This window comes from Rhinopithecus bieti, unplaced genomic scaffold (assembly GCF_001698545.2).
Source record: "Rhinopithecus bieti isolate Rb0 unplaced genomic scaffold, ASM169854v2 scaffold_23748, whole genome shotgun sequence".
NCBI classification, from domain to species: domain Eukaryota; kingdom Metazoa; phylum Chordata; class Mammalia; order Primates; family Cercopithecidae; genus Rhinopithecus; species Rhinopithecus bieti.
In genome coordinates, this window is record NW_016811596.1 from 3035581 (window position 1) to 3040964 (window position 5384).

The following is a 5384-nucleotide window of genomic DNA, read 5'->3' on the forward strand; positions in this document are numbered from 1 at the left end:
CGGCTCCCCGCCCCTCGCGCCGCTCCGGGTGCGGGCCCGGCAGCGGCTCAGCCAGGCCTCCGGGGCTCGCTCCGGGCCTGTCACTTCCTGCCCGGCCGAGGAGGTGGGGGCCGCAGGCCGGGGGCTGCGGGCCGGGCTGGAGGAGGGGGCTGCGGGGAGGTGCTTCCGGGGCAGCCGGACCCCTCCCCCGTCCCTCCGCCTCCCCTCGGCGCCCTCCGCCCCCTCCCACCCGCGCGTCCCTCGTTTCCTGCCGGCGCCCGTTGCCATGGCGACGCAGCTCCCGGGCCTCTGCGCTCCAGGCCCCGGGGTTTTTTCCTCTCTCGCTCTCTTTCTCCTCTTTTTTACCCCCTTCTTTCTCTCCGAGTTCTGCTCGCCGGTTGGAGGGACGACACTAACAAAGTGCTGGCCTCTAGTGGGGAACGCACTTCTCGGAGAGGAGAGGGAGATGGGAGAAGGGAGGGAAGTGACGTGAGAAGGGGAGAAAGAAGGTATTTTCTGGAGCTGCTGGGAATAAGGGATAGAAAGAAAGGATCAAAGGGACCAAGAGGCAGAGAGGGAGAAAGCAAAGCTACGACCCCTAGAGAAACGATAGACTGGGAAAGGAAATGAGGCAAAGGAAAGGAGAGAAAAGGCTAGAAAAACTTTGAGAATGAGAGAAAGGAGAGAGAAGGTTGATTGTTTAATCCCTCACCTCAACTCCAAGAAGGCGGGAACGAATGCTGCAGAAACAGCTAACCCATTCGGGGTTGACTTCATTTTCAAAGCAGCAACCTAATATAACTTCCTTTGGATAGCACTTAAGTTTGTCATTTCAGAGAGTTGTGTGTGCTTCGATTTAAATATGTATATGAGTTCGAATGACAAAAACGGGAAAAGGCCGGAGTACAGAGATGTAGAACAATGGGGCTGTTTCTGGGAACGCTAAACATTTGATCGGGGAGCCTTTGTATTTATGATATCAACTTACCGGTTTTTAATTATTCTCTCATCGTTCAGCATTCAATAAATAATTATAGAGCGCCTACTATGTGCTAAATCGTGGAAGCTTGGATTGCATCAGTGCACGAAACTAAGATAACTGCCTTACTGCCTTCATTAACCTTTACGGAAGGGTCTGGGGGATGCCTCGTGGATTAACAACTGGGATTGATGCTTTTGCTCTTGCTCTCGCTCTCAGTCTTCCTAACCTCTATCCTAGACAGCTCTTTTCTCTGTCAATCCACTCCTCTTTCTCTCCTTTAAAAGCCCATGCATGGTTTGTTTATAGAGAAAAAAACAGAAGTGTTACCTTTGCTTATAAATTATATCCATTTAGATTTTTCTTTAAGAGAGGAGTATTTGGACTCCAAGCTCTTAATTTGTGGCAGCCAAATTAAAATCGGAGAACAATCTCTGCAGGCTTCTGGGAACTAGTCAGACAGGTATGTGAGGGAAGAAACCGGAGGGCAGCCAAAGGACTGGGAAAGTGAAGACACGGGGTATGAGGAGGTGAAAGGGTGTGTTGCCAGGCCGTGGATGACAGGCATTGGCTGAGGATGAAATGAAAAGATTCTGACTGGGAGAACCAGTGGTGACAACAAGGTAAAGCATTCGTTGTTTAATTCACACCTGGATTTTTGACATGTCAAAGGAGTTAAAGCTTTTCTTGCAGAAGTTTAGAAATGGATACTGATTGAGCCTAAGCGGAATTTTCTAGTACTAATGAAAAAAAAAAGCATCTATAGATAATTTTCAGATTATACAACATTAAAGTCAAGAAACATGACTCCTGTACTTCCTTAGTTTCCCTGGAGGAATTATAACTTAAGTGTATAAAGAAGATTTATAAGCTCTTCCAAGAATAAGGAATGCAGATATCAGAGGGTATACACTTGTTTTTCAATAGCCTGTGGAACTTGTGTACCAAGAAGGTACATGACCATATCTCATTTCACCCTCCTTACAAATGGAGCAGAATTACTGCTACTGTATATAGTTACATTCCACCTCTAAAGATTCTTTTTGTACTTACTTGATCACCAGCTTCTACAGCTACTAGATAATGTTAGGGGAAAAATGATGAATACTTTTGTTGAGTGCCTGTTATAAATTTAGCCTGAGAATAATCAATCATGAGGCAAGCTATATTGATTATGGGCCAGTAGTTTCATTTTTATATGTAAAGGTATGTGCTCCATATATCACAGGATTCTTTTCAAGTTCATTTTTCTCCAAGTCAGGCCAGTATTCTAAGGTTATAGGTCTAAACAGTTTCCACCAAAAAATATTTAGTATAAAAAAGAAATTTATCAACAGCAAAGTAAAGTTATAGGAAAACCTCCATACATAAGAAATCATTTTCATAGACTAAATCAGCTTAAGAGCAGGCTTTGAAGAGCTTATCTCGGTCTAAACAGCAAAACAATATGCGTTTCCTCAAGAATACTCAACTTTTTTTTTGAATCTTTCTGAAGTGTCTCATTTTCATTTAATGACTCTGCTGGAATTAGCCTTTTCTTTTTCAGACAGAATGGTTCTTCTGAATGGAGGCTACAGAATTTCTTTACTCTGCATAACACTGAAGGCCATTAGCCTAAACAGGTGAGAAGGAAAAGCATTTAATCTGGTGTATGGAAATTGAAGCCCTCCTGCAAACTTCTCTAAGGAAGGATCCTGATTTGAAAGGCTATTAATGTTTGGCAGCAACTAAAGCAAATAGACTAGAAGGTAAGCTAGTAAAACTTTTCGTATCAACTGAACATTGTTTAAGCATTCCTCAAGCTTCTCCTGTAAACTCAGCATTCTGCAATCAGTTGTGAAGGAAGAGATGTCCTTTACCCTAAAGGTGTTAGTATCATTGGAATGTGTCTTTCTACAAGTAATCAAGTAAGAATGTGTGATCATGTTTTTATGCAAATATGGATAGGAAGAAGTAGAGAAAAAAGGAAATCATAACCTTTACTCTCCCCACCACCAACTGTGGCTGTGAACCACCATACACAGCCCACCTGTATCTCACTGTAATTCTGCATGCCACTTTAAGGTCTAGTTGGGAGAAAATGAAGATTGAGTGGATTTATAGGCTCTTAGATATTTAAAGGGGGAAAAAAAGAACTTTAAAACTAAGCCCCTCAATTTTCAGTGAAGAAAATTGAACTCTAAATGATAAATGTAGAAGAGGGATATGTCGTAATCCCTGGAAAATAGAAAATGTCCAATAAATATTAGTTAACTGAATTAATGTCCTAGATTCTTGCCCTTCTCTCATAGGAAAAGAATATGAAATTAAAAGATATAAGGATACCTCTCATCTCTCGCTACTAATACCTACCATAGATCCTTTCTTCAAGCAGAAGTTTAAAATTAACATACTAATTGGTTCAGCCCAATATTCCATCCATCATTGCCCGCAAAAGATATAGATGTACCCCCACATCCTTAAGGAGCGTAAGACTTGACGATAACATACTCTTCATCAGTTTAGACAGTTATAATGATGGCAAGTTATGCACCTTTCCTTAACTTTGGTTTGCTTTCAGTAAAACAAGGATAACACCTGGTAGTTGGTGGAAATAAGTGAGATGTTTGTAAAGCACTTCACATTGGGACCTGACACACAGCACAAGCTATTATTAATTTTCCTTAGTAATATATCTTTGTGATCACCAAATAGAACAAACCACTCTTTATGTTTTATTCAGTTTATATCACAACTTTATTAACTCACAATTTTAGTTCAGTTTATGCATTAATTAATTAGTTTAGTGAACTTACTATTATTTTATATGACAAAGAGTATTCCCTTCCTTGTAAACTACATTTACCTCTTTCAGGCTTCAGGTGTGCCTTCTTGTCTACTATTTCAGTATTTAGGGAGCAAAACCATGTTGGAACCAAGTACTAGATTTATACCTTCTGGGACTATGTGTCCTAGGCCCAGAGAGCCAGGTACCTGGGAAAATATCTAAAGGGAAAAACAATTCAAAATATACTTAGAGCCTCTGCTCATGGCCTCACATGCATTATTGTATTCAACTCATTCAATAACCTTTTCTGCTAGCTGTTTTTAATCCTTAATTTACAGATGAGGAAATTAAAGCTCTGGAAGATTAGGTAAATTGCTCAAGGTTCATAGGGGTAATAAGTAATGGAGTCGGAATTTAAATTCAGGTCTGTCCTTCTTCAAAGCTCATAACTACATTACATCTTTCACAGTGTGAAAATAGAGTGATGCAAAAGGTCTATTTAAAATGCTCAGCACACACATAAACGTTTGCACAAAGAAGCGTGGCATTTGCCATGGTAAATACCTGCAATGGAAGGCCCACTCTGCCTTTGTTAACTAGAGAAATAGCTCTAGTTATCAGTCTGTAAAGACACTGTGGAGATGTCTCAGCAGAAAATAGAGATGTATATATTATTTCCCTAAATTCTCTGTTTTCTCTCTCATCTACTGATAAACTGTGGTAAGCAGAACAATGCCTCCCGACCAAGAATGTCCCCATCTGTGAAATCTCTGAATATGTTATGCTCCATGGCAAAAAAAATTAAAGTTGGAATTGGAATTAAGGTTGTTAATCAGTTGCCCTTAAAATAGGGAGATTATCATGGATTACCTTGGCAAACCCAGTGTAATCACAACTGTCCTTAAAAGTGGACGAGGGAGGCAGGAAAGACAGGTTGAGTGATGTGATATGAGAAGTATTTAACCTGTCATTTCTGTCTTTGACACTGGAAGGGGGCCACAAGCCACGTAATGTGGGAAGCCTTCAGAAGCCAGAAAAAGCAAGGAAATGGATCCTCCCCAGAGCTTCCAGAAAAGAACACAGCCCTGCTGACACCTTGATTTTCACCCAGTGAGAGGCATGTCAGACTTCTTTCTTTTTTTTTCTTATTTATTTATTTTAATTTTTACTATGTTCTTTTTGAGACTCTTTCTGAGTCTCACTCTGTCACCCAGGCTGGAGTGCCGTGGTGTGACCTCAGCTCACTGCAGCCTTGACCTCCCAGATTCAAACAATTCTCATGCCTCACTTTCCCAAGTAGCTGGGATTACAGGCGCCTGCCACCATGCCCCACCCAGCCTAGTTTTGTATTTTCAGTAGAGGTGTTTTTTTGTTTTTTTTCTGAAACAGAGTCTCGCTCTGTCGCCCAGGCTGGAGTGCAGTGGCATGATCTCGGCTCACTGCAACCTCCACCTCCCGGGTTCAAGAGATTCTCCTGCCTCAGCCTCCAGAGCTCAGACAATCCGCCCTCCTCAGCCTCCCAAAGTGCTACGATTACAGGCCTGAGCCACCACACCTGGCCTTTTTTCTTTTTCTTTTTTTCTTTTCTTTCTTTTTTTTTTTTTTTTGAGACAGAGTTTCCCTCTTGTTGTCCAGGCTGGAGTGCAATGGTGCGATCTG

General features: G+C 41.8%; 1 long non-coding RNA gene across 2 annotated transcripts; it reads left to right on the forward strand.

Annotated features, from left to right (window-relative positions):
* The first annotated feature begins 6 nt into the window (after positions 1 to 6).
* Positions 7 to 4891, forward strand: LOC108543677 (uncharacterized). Of its 2 annotated transcripts, none has more exons than XR_001889640.1 (3): positions 7 to 1581; positions 2490 to 2706; positions 4718 to 4891. It is a non-coding gene; the product is annotated as an uncharacterized LOC108543677 (long non-coding RNA). The 2 variants fall into 2 exon arrangements; XR_001889639.1 differs by having other exon boundaries at positions 2505 to 2706.
* Positions 4892 to 5384: the final 493 nt, after the last annotated feature.